Genomic DNA, 12,352 nt, shown 5'->3' with positions numbered 1-12,352 from the left:
GAAGATGAATGAGCTGGAAGCGAAGAAGAGGAATGAGCCGGTGGCGAATCCTAGTAAGAAAGATGGGAAACGCCCTTTGGAAGGTTCTCAGCTTCCTATGGGCAAGAAAACAAAGGCAGCTCCTGCTGATGGAGCGAAACTGATGGCTGCTGCTTCGAGGGTGGGAAAGCCTAAAATTGACTGGCTGGGTCTTACTCAAGAGCAGGTATAGTTCTTCCTTTTCACTCTACCCTTTATCATGGGTCCTAATTCCTGCATTTTCTGTTTAGGTGGCGAAACCAGATATGGGGAAGTACTGGTTCGCCAAGCATGGGGACAAGGGAGCCTTTGAGAACGAGGCAGTTATAAATAATCTGGATGAGGCTATTGGTCAGCTGGGGAATGTGCGAGAGAGTCGTGACAAGTACTTCGGATCCGCCCATGCTAAGATGGGAAAAAAGGATCTTCTCTCGGTAAGTTTCTCATCGTTTTACATTTTTGGATGAAAGAGTGATCATGGTTCTGTGGATCCTGCTTTGGTATGAAATTTTCCCTTTATCAGGTGTATGCCCATATGTGCGCGATGGAGGCGGATCTTCTCCAAGGTGTTGCCGATAAGGCCACCATCAAGAAGTTGGAGGCGGAAGTGTCCGTTATCAGTGCCAATGCCAATGCCACTGCAGCCATTGCTCTTAACGAAAGTAAGGATGCTAAGATCCACGAGTTAGAGAGTAAAATAGCTGAAGATGCTAAAGACCATAAGCCCGCTTTGCTAAATATGGAGATTTTGGCTGGTAACCGTGCTTTTTATTATGGCGAACGGATCATGTCTTACGTTAAGCTCACCTATCCGGAGATAGATTTTGTGGATGCAGAGTTCATCGTTCCTTCTGCCGAGGAGGCTATCAAATATGACAAGATGGTGAATGCCCGCGACTTTATTCGTGGTCAAGTCCGAAATGAGCTGAAAGATTTGAATGAAGACACGAAATCCGTTGTCAACCTTGAGGCTTAGGTGGATGACTTCAACGAGTGTTAAGCCCAAAATATACCTAAAATATCATCAATATTTACATCAGTTTTACTACGAATTTGTGCTGTTTATATCTATTTAGAGTACTTTTACGTTCGAATATGTTTCTTTCATGCAAGGTACCTAAATATTTGGTAAAATCCAAATAGGAACGAAAACAGGTCAAAAACGAAGGAAAAACCCTAACTTACGAGCCAAAAGATGAGAAAATCAGCACACTGATATGAGGAAGACGGAAACGGAGTCAGAACCGAGAAGAATATTCCAAATTCTCGGTAGAGAATCCAAATTCTCGATAGAGATTATGGGTCGCGACCGAGAATCCCAATTTTCGGTCGCGACACGCTAAATTCTGGCGCCTCTCTCTTTTGTCCGAAGGCTGAAAATTGCAATTCCCTATTCTCGGCCGGGAATTTCCATTCTCGGTAAGATCAAAAATTCTAGCAAGCACTACATTCACATGTTTAAATTCCAAGAAAAGCGTTCGTTCAATTGGATAAGAACGTCTCTTCGCAGCAGATACGACTCTTCACAACGGATACGACCCTTCAATCACGACTCTTCAACATCTATAAATAAAGAGTTGATTCAGAGTTGAAGAGATGAGAGTTAGATTTGGAAGATTAGTGCCGAAGTTATGTGGAAACTCTGACTCAGAAAAGAGTCAGAGTTTAGATTTCAATTTTGTAAAAAGCAATCTGATGTACACAAATTGTTCTTAGATTACTTACAAACACAGTAGCAATTAGATTTAGATTAAGATATGTTCATATTAGTTTACATTTTGGTAGTAGAAGTACCCGTCTCTATTCCGAAGATTCAGTGAGAAGATTAAGTAGCGGATTCGACCCACGAGCCTGACAAACTCTAAATGAGGTTTGAGGAAAGGACTGACGACCCAGAACTTGAATGTCGTTCGAATGCTTCCATGCTTTCTGTTCTCTGTAAACTTGTATCAATTCATACTTTATCTAATAAAGTTCATGCAATTCAATATATTTTTATGTAGCACTTCTGTAACTGATTCGAAGTGAGTTCTGGTGTTTTCATTAAAACGTAGTTAAATTCAAAATCATTACAAAGAAACTTTCTTGAACACTTAGGCAAATTAATCCTTATGCAAATAAGTGTTAATTTGGTTAAGGTGACGATCTATCCCGACCGTATGAAGATTGTCTGCGGTTCAAAGCCCTTTAATTGAAGGAGTTTACGTTATTACATTTTTATAATTTATACAAAGTTTAAAGTTGATTTCTTTGCTTAATGCAAACGAACACAATAAATCTCTTATTTTAAACACTAACGTTTCTGTTTTGTAATTCATATTCAAAACAGAATTGATTTCTAACATTCTACATATTTTCTAATATGATTCTTATTAATTCAATCTCAAAACCAAATCCAATTTCAAATAATGATTTTCCATATTATAAACCTAAAACGTGAATCAAAATAAGTTTTCATTAAAAAAACGTTCCCTGTGGGATCGATATCTTTTATTACTACAAGCGAAACCGTGCACTTGCGGAAATCGCTCAACAGCGAGGCATCCAATGAGCTAGGTGGTAAGGTTGATATTGTGGAGATTGATAGCATAGTTCTTCCGGCAAAGGTTAACGTTAAGGAGAGTGAGGTTCCTCCGAAGGATACATTTTTAGAGAAAGGTGCAGGGGAGGATGCCGTTATAAAAACTTAATTTATTTTGATGTAATTAAGTACAATTTTATTTTTGTTTGAATGAATCCCTTTCCCAGAACTTTACTTATGCATTATTATATCTTTTAGCAAGTAAGTTTCTGGTTTAGGACTTGTTTGATTGTTTAGGGCAGGTGGCCAGCCATACACTAATGTGGACCTTTTTTGAAGGTTAAGAGCTTTATTCCGTTTGAGGAAATTAAGATGCCCTTGGTGGCGATCGACTTTTTCCTATCTTCGAGGAAAGTCGATCCGCCGGCGGGTCTTTTGATTCTCTTGTGAGGAGAAAGTTGATGGTATGATGATCTCATGTTTGAGATAATTTTAACCCGCTTTCGATGGTGGTCAACCCTTTTTCCTATCTTTGAGGTATATTGTTATCGTCGTAATTTATAATATTTTTAGTATTTAATTACTAGTTATTTTGTACCATTTTAATAAATTTTAATAATGGTTTTTGTACATTTTCTCCATTTTATGCATCTAAGTCACTTTGTGTGTTTTCTAGGCACTTTCGCAAGGTTTTCGGCACAAATAACCAAGTCGGGGCTTAAGGCGGCAACTTGGGAGTAAAAGGGACCAGAAAAAAGGAGTTTTAGTGACACCCAGCGTGCACTTCATCACGGATAGGTGCTGTAAAATAAAGTCCAATTGTTCACACTAGGACAGATTTGACACATTTTCGTATTTTCAACTTATCTCCCTCATACGGACTCGGATTGAGGCGATTCAAAATGCGTTGGAAAGCTAAGAGAAAGATGAACAAATGACTAATAATAATCATCTCCAAATTAGAAGTTCATAAGGCCCAGAAAATTATCCAAAGTTGATAAATATGTTGAAGCCTAAGATTCCTTTCACACCTTTACACATTTCAACTCATATATTATTAATATCTTCCCCCATGCTCTCTTAAATGATAAATTCAGATGATAAGGAGTGGGAGGCCATAAGGATGGCTTGGTCTTTGGAATTATGTGTGCCATTTTACTATAAAAGGAGGCATTGGGTGTCATTTAAAGACACACCAAGCTTAGGCTTAATTTCTCCCTCTATAATGTTATTTTGCTGATTTTTCTCCTTAAAAATCAGTTGTTTGTGTTGTTGTTATTGTTGTTAAAGTGTTGTTTGTGCAAAAGTTCATCTAATAAAAGTAAGTTTCAAGTTACCGAAGAAGTTCGTTCGGCAATCGTCATTACGGTTTCTTCTAAACTTTAATCTCTTTTATTAATATGAATTCTATTATCTATCTTTCTAAGGTGTGTTTTAATCTAATCATGGGCTAAAACTCCCTTAACTAAGGCTAAAAGCGGATATTAACTTTAATTATGTGGTAATTACGTTTAACCTATTTAAGTTATCTTTATCCTTTTTAAGAACTAACTTATGATTCTTAATGCTTGTAGGAGATGGGCCAACTCTCTACTTGAATATAATTAATCGTTTATATTGACCGTAATTAAATTGATTAATCGAAATTCATAAGTTGGACCTAATGACCATTTAGTGTGACTTATTGGTTTTCCAAGGTTTTTCATGGATCTTATTACAAATCTTAGATTTATTACTTGAGCCGGACCAAGGGAAAGTAATAAATCGAAGGGTTAGAAATAAAAAAACTTAATGCTTCTTTGGATTAATTACTTGAGCCGGACCAAGCGAAAGTAATTAATCGAAAGTTTAGAACTAATTACTCGAGCGGTTTTTCTTGAATCTTAAGTAATCACTTTAGCCGGACCAAGGTAAAGTAGGTTAAAAAGGTTTAGATTAAATCTTATTACAAATCTTAGATTTATTACTTGAGTCGGACCAAGGAAAAGTAATAAATCGAAGGTTTGGAACTAAGAAAACTTAATGCTTCTCTTGATTAATTACTTGAGCCGGACCAAGGGAAAGTAATTAGTCGAGAGTTTAGAAGGGTAAATTTCATCAATGGTGTACAACGTTTACTCCATTTCACACTTTGGTGTACAACCTTCGTTTTGTCACACTAAAATGTACGACCTTATAAGTGACCTCACAATATGGTATATAGCCGGTAAAAATAACCGATCAACGCCTGGTCAATGCGCCACCTCAGTCCCACTATATATACAATGACTAAAATACCCTTATCCCTACAAAAATAAAAAAATAAAAACTTATTTCCTTCTCCTTCGTTCATCTCTCTCTCTATCTTTCTCATGACTCCTTTCTCATTTTAACTCCTTTCTCTTATTCTTTTGTCCTCCAATATCATACTCAGCAACAAACATGTAAAATCCAAAATCAAAATCAAAAATGAAAAAGGGAAGCAAAAGAATAAATATGGTAAATCATATACATGCCATCAATTATGTACTACAAACAAAAATGAAAACATCTCCCAGATTGAATGGTAATCTCAGGAAATCGAAGCAATTGGGACCAAGCACTGATTCAACTATAAATTAAAAATAAAAATTCACTTTCATCTTGCTATTTTCCGGTTTGGCAAAACTCACGGTCTTGACAGGAAACCTTAAACCTGTATAATTTCAGATTAAATTCAATATAAATAAATTTGTCAATTTATGAAATAATAGGAAACCCATAAGGATTAGAACACCTAACAACCGCAATTCGAAAATCAAAAAGGTATATAATAAGAAAATGGGCATTACCTGATCAGCAGAAAAAAGAAAAAGCGATGGCGATAATAACACATAAGAAGAGAGATCGAAATAGGAAGAGAAAGGGGAAACGAGAAATGAGGAGAGTGCCGCTCTCTCTGATGAAGAAGAAGAGAAGAGTTATAGAGAGAGAAGAGTTAGAGAGAGAAAGGAGCCATGACAAAGATAAAGAGAGAGAGAGAGTTTTTTGAGAAACGACATAGAGAGAGAGTTGAATAAAGGAGAAGGAGATATTAATTTTTATTTTTATATTTTTTATATTTTTTTAGGGATAAGGGTATTTTAGTCATTGTATATATGATTGGACTGAGGTGGCGCGTTGACCATGCGTTGACCGGTCATTTTTACTGGCTATACACCATAGTGGGAGGTTACCTATAAGGTCGTACATTTTAGTGTGACAAAACGAAGGTTGTACACCAAAGTGTGAAATGGAGTAAAGGTTGTACACCATTGATGAAATTTACCCGAGTTTAGAACCAATCTCGAGAACTATTAGTTAATAAGAAAAATCGTCATCTTAAAAAGGATAAAACAACTTAAAAATGGGTTAAATGTTATTACCAAGCAAAGAGGTTAAGTGAAACTAGAAGTCTTAGTTTCTTTCATTATAAGTATTCTCTCATCTAATTTTGTACAATTTTCATCTCATTTTTTAATTAAGTTTTAGCTTGGCTGTCCAACAAACTCTACATTTCGGTTGTTTAAATAATAGATAGTGAGCAAAAAGATTAGTAATCACCATCCTCGTGGAAACAATACTCTACTTATACTTTATTACTTGATACACGACTAAGGTACACTTGCCTTCACGTGCACGTATACGTAAAACGCGTATCAAGTTTTTGGCATCGTTGCCGGGGATGGTAGAATTGTAATATTAATCTAGTCAAACTTCTATTAATTTAAACGTTTTTGTAAATATTTTTTTATCTTTTTCTTCACTTTTTTTATGATTCTTTTTGTAGGAAGATGGCGATGAATGATTTTTCATGGAGAATACATTCATCATCAGGAAAAGTTTTCAACTCATTCTACTCAAATGGGGAGGACGAACCTGAAAATTCATGGTTCGAATATCGATATGATGGTCCAAACTCACCACAACATATCGGTGATGAAGAAAAGACTATTGAGGAACTAATGATTAATTTTATTTCTTCAAAAGAAAATCAATATGATAGTTCCTATACTTTAATAAGAGATGTTTGCATTAAACACAGTCTACTAATTGATTTAACTGCAGATAAACCAATTAGAGAGTTTGATTCAGATGATCATATTGAAGTATTTAACTTAGATGAGCCTCAACATGACAATTTTCTCAATAAATCTTTGGAGCCAATATTGGTGGAGAATGGTGACCGTCCAACCAAAATTGAAGAGTTGAAAACTTTGATAAAAAAAATCTACGATAGAGGAGTTCGAGATAATCCCGACTCAAACATTTTATGTGTTATATGACTTGCCACAGGAATCCAAAAGGGAGAACTCGAAACTCATACATAAATTTTTTAAATTTATGTGGTGGATTTTATTAAGTTATCTTCAACCTGACAATCCAATGTGTATTTACATGATTTTTATCAAAGAATTTGGGTTCCTCGTACGACTTCATACGTTCACATAAAAGGGAAGTATAAGTCGAGCTAAACGACTTTAAACTTAGCGCTTGTCGGAGGCAACCCGATATTTTTAACTTTTAATTCACTTTAATTTAAGTATTATATATATATATTTAATTTTTTTAAGATTTATTGTTATTTATATATTTATATATATTTGTAAAAATAAATAAATAAGATAACAAAAAAAGAGAAGGAAAGAAATTTTATTTTTAAGATTCATTGTTATTTAGATTTATAATATAAATGAAAAGAAAAAATATCAAAAAATAAATAAATAAAAATCAAAACCAAAATAAATAAGTGAAAACATTTTTGAGGATACAGATGCACCTCGTCGAAGCACCATTGCTTCGACGAGATGCATGAGTTCCACGAACCTCCTGGAACTCCTCACCTCGTCGAGGTGGATACACACCTCGACGAGGTTGAGGTAGTAGTCCAAAGAGCTTCTCTGGATTACGCCCACCATCACACCCCCCACTTTCCTTTTTCTTTTTCTTGTCTTTTCTTTTTTTTTCTTTTTCTTTTTCTCCTTTTTCTTTTCTTATTCATTTTTCATTTATTGGGAGACGACCCAATTTTCTATCCCGTTATATTATCATTATTTTCATTAAATAAAATTAAAATGAAAAAAAAGAATAAAAAGAATCATTTACTTTTTTTTCTTTTAAAAGTGTCATTTTTCGCATTTCGGGACTAAATGCTACACTAGTGGGGGATGGGAGTAAAAGATAGAATGTTATTTTTATTTTTAGTAATTGTTATTTTCGTACGTTTAACTTTAATGTTGTGTTATTTTGCACTTTATTTTTACTTTTGTGTTACTTTGCACCTTAGTTTTATTACGTTTATTTTTCTCTTTATTTTTACTATCTTTATTTAGCTTTTTAATAAATGTTTTTATTAAATAATTTTGAATAAAAGCCTCATTCTAAAGTTTTGCTTTGATCAAATAAAAAAATCAAATAAAATTTTGTCTAGAATAAATGTTAAATTTTGATAGGATGAAATTTTATTTGAAAATCTTAAATTTTGTAAACGAATTTTGGACTATTTTGAATACGTAATTTTTTTTTATTTCACTCAGTATTTAACAAATCGATATTTACATTTTGAGGAATAAAATTGAGTTAATTGGCACACATTATCTTTCCAAAGTGAGTTTTTGAGCTTAATTTAAAAAGCATTCACTAATGCTTCATTTTTTTCTCACGAGTGTTCCATAATTACACGAAACTTGAGAATTTGCATCAAATACCGGTCAAAACCTCACGCGTCTAGCTCAAAACACGACATGATTAAGGCATTCCTTGTTTTACCCCCACATTTCAAACTCAAAATGATAGCCCACCTTAAACACATTCTCCGTCGTTCACCCCTTTGAGCCTAGACATTCCATCTGTGTCACCATGTTATAAGCCACATTCCCTTCATAAATACCATTTTTGTTCCCCCTAAATTTACGGGTAATCAAATACCGATATATAACGGTTATACCTCTCTATTTTTGTATATTTCATACTTTATATATATATATATATATATAGGAGAGGGCTCTTGTGAGAACCCTTTTTTAGGTGAGAACACTTCCTTAGGAGAGAACCACTCAAAACTACGTCGTTTTAAGTAGAAAAATTTAAAAAAACGGAATGCTACTGGTGGGGTTTGAACCTGGCCAATTCACACATACTCCATGCTACTTACCACTGAACTAATTGTTTCCCTTGTTTATTGTGGAGCGCGCTGATTAATATACCATTATCCATGTAGCTTCTATTGTTTAATATTTGACACATGCACTTATTAATATCGATTAAATGTGCATAATAATAAATTATGAATAGAAAAAAAATGTGCATAATAATGAATTATTAATAGAACAAAAAATCAAAAAACATGCTCCAATTTTTTATTTATTTAATTCCTCTATATTTTTTGTAATTTATGTTTTTAAATATTAAGGACGATGTTCTAAATATTGTTACATACGTTCTAACCTTTATAATTTGTGTTCTAAAAATTAAGTATAATGTTTTAAAAAAATCAGTAAATATATGGACCATTTTTACATTTGTTCTATAATATAATTTATAACTCATATTCTAAATAACATAACGTATGTTCTAAAGTTTATAGTTTGTGTTCTAAAAATTAAGTATAATGTTCTAAAAAAATCAGTAGATATCTGGATCATTTTTGCATTTGTTCTATAATATAATTTATAACTAATGTTCGAAAAAACATGACGCATGTTCTAAAAAATATAACGTATGTTCTAAAAAATATGTCGTATGTTCTAAACTTCATAGTTCGTGTTTTAAAAGTTAAAATATATGTTCTAACGTATGTTTAAAAAAATATATTTTCTTATATAAATAAAATATTAACATGAAATTTTATTAAAATATATAATATATTTTTACTTAAAAAATATTATATGGACCATTTTTACATTTGTTCTATAATATAATTTATAACTCATATTCTAAATAACATAGCGTATGTTCTAAAGTTTATAGTTTGTGTTCTAAAAATTAAGTATAATGTTCTAAAAAAAATTAGTAGATATCTGGATCATTTTTGCATTTGTTCTATAATATAATTTATAACTCATGTTCGAAAAAACATAACGCATGTTCATGTTCTAAAAAACATAACGTATGTTCTAAAAAATATGTTGTATGTTCTAAACTTCATAGTTCGTGTTTTAAAAGTTAAAATATATGTTCTAACGTATGTTTAAAAAAATATATTTTCTTATATAAATAAAATATTAATATTAAATTTTATTAAAATATATAATATATTTTTATTTAAAAAATATAGTATTGGATTTTTTTAGCATCAGATGCACTTAATAATATATAAATAAGAATTGTATAACGAACAAACTAAAGCAAACGTATTTTTATTTAAAAATTATAGTATTAGATTTTTTTTAGCATCAAAAGCACTTAATAATATATAAATAAAAGAATTGTATAATGAACAAACTAAAGCAAGTGTATTTTTATTTAAAAAATATAGTATTGGATTTTTTTTAGTATCAGAGCCACTTAATAATAAAAATAAAGGAATTATACAATGAACAAACTAAATAAGTGGCCCAGTGGTAGATGGTGTGCATGTGTCTCTCTTTCTATGCCCTAGTTCCAGGTTCGAATCCCTCTACCTTCATTTTCTTATTTAATCTTTAATTAAAAGCACCAAAACTACGTCGTTTCATCTAGTTCTCACCTTTATATATATAGAGGAGGGCTCTTGTGAGAACCCTTTTTTAGGTGATGACACTTTGTTATGTGAGAACACTCAAAACTACGTCGTTTTGAGTGTAAAAATTAAATAAAACAAAAGGTGCTGTTGGTGGGATTCGAACTCAAGCACTTAAGTCTATACTCCATGCTTCTTACCACCAAGCTAATTGGTTTTCTTGTAGATCATGTCACGTGCTGCTTAATATACTATTATCCTTGTATTTTCTATTGTTTAATATTTGACGCATACACTTATTAATATTGATTAAATGTGTATAATAATGAATTATTAATAGAAAAAAAAAAGAAATGTGCGTTATAATGAATTATTAATAGAAAAATAAATCTAAAAACATGCTCCAATTTCTTATTTATAATTTCTCTATATTTTTGTCTGGGACACTTACTTTAATTTGTTTATTGTACAATTCTTTTATTTATATATTATTAAGTGTCTCTGATTCTAAAAAAAAAATTAAATACTATATTTTTTAAATAAAAATACACTTGTTTTAATTTGTTTATTATACAATTCTTTTATTTATATATTATTAAGTGCATCTGATGCTAAAAAAATCCAATACTATATTTTTTAAATAAAAATATATTATATATTTTAATAAAATTATATAAATATTTTTATAACATACGATATATTTAGAACTTATGACATGAAATTTAGAACATATGTTTTAATTTTTAGAACACAAACTATAAAGTTTAGAACATACGATATATTTTTTAAAACATACGTTAGAACATATATTTGAACTTTTAGAACACGAACTATAAAGTTTAGAACGTACGACATATTTTTTAGAACATACTACATTATGATTTTTAGAACATGCGTTACGTTTTTTCGAACATGAGTTATAAATTATATTATAGAACAAATGCAAAAATGATCGAGATATTTACTGATTTTTTTAAACATTATACTTAATTTTTAGAAATTTTTTTTATAAAGTTTAGAACATATGTAACATTATTTAGAACATCGTTCTTAATATTTTAAAACATAAATTATAAAAAATATTGAGGAATTAAATAAATAAGAAATTGGAGCATATTTTTGGATTTTTTTCTATTAATAATTCATTATTATGCACATTTCTTTTTTTCTATTAATAAATTATTATTACGTACATTTAATCGATATGAATAAGTGCATGTATCAAATATTAAACAATAAAAGCTACAAGGACAGTGGTATATTAAGCAGCGCGCGACATAATGCACAAGAAAAGCATAACGTATGTTCTAAAGTTTATAGTTTGTGTTCTAAAAATTAAGTATAATGTTCTAAGAAAATCAGTAGATATCTGGATCATTTTTGCATTTGTTCTATAATATAATTTATAACTCATGTTCGAAAAAACATAACGCATGTTCTAAAAAACATAACGTATATTCTAAAAAATATGTCGTACGTTCTAAACTTCGTAGTTCACGTTTTAAACGTTAAAATATATGTTCTAACGTATGTTTAAAAAAATATATTTTCTTATAAAAATAAAATATTAATATGAACTTTTATTAAAATATATAATATATTTTTATTTAAAAAATATAGTATTAAATTTTTTTAGCATAGATGCACTTAATAATATATATAATAAGGTGCCCGCTATGGTTACTTTGTTTTTTACAAAGTACCGTTACTTGGTGTGTTTTCACCATTGGACGATGCAGCATAAAATTAATCAAATGGTGAATATGAGCACCAAGTAACGGTACTTTGTAAAAAACAAAGTAACTATAGAATTGTATAGTGAGCAAACTAAAGCAAGTGTATTTTTATTTAAAAAATATAGTATTGGATTTTTTTAGCATCAAATGCACTTAATAATATATAAATAAAAGAATTGTATAATGAACAAACTAAAGTTTATAGTTTATAGTTTGTGTTCTAAAAATTAAGTATAATGTTCTAAGAAAATCAGTAGATATCTGGATCATTTTTGCATTTGTTCTATAATATAATTTATAACTCATGTTCGAAAAAACATAACGCATGTTCTAAAAAACATAACGTATGTTCTAAAAAATATGTCGTACGTTCTAAACTTCATAGTTCACGTTTTAAACGTTAAAATATATGTTCTAACG

The sequence above is a fragment of the Euphorbia lathyris genome, chromosome 7 (assembly GCF_963576675.1).
Source record: "Euphorbia lathyris chromosome 7, ddEupLath1.1, whole genome shotgun sequence".
Classification (NCBI taxonomy): Eukaryota; Viridiplantae; Streptophyta; class Magnoliopsida; order Malpighiales; family Euphorbiaceae; genus Euphorbia; species Euphorbia lathyris.
Note: the sequence above shows the minus strand (reverse complement) of the source record.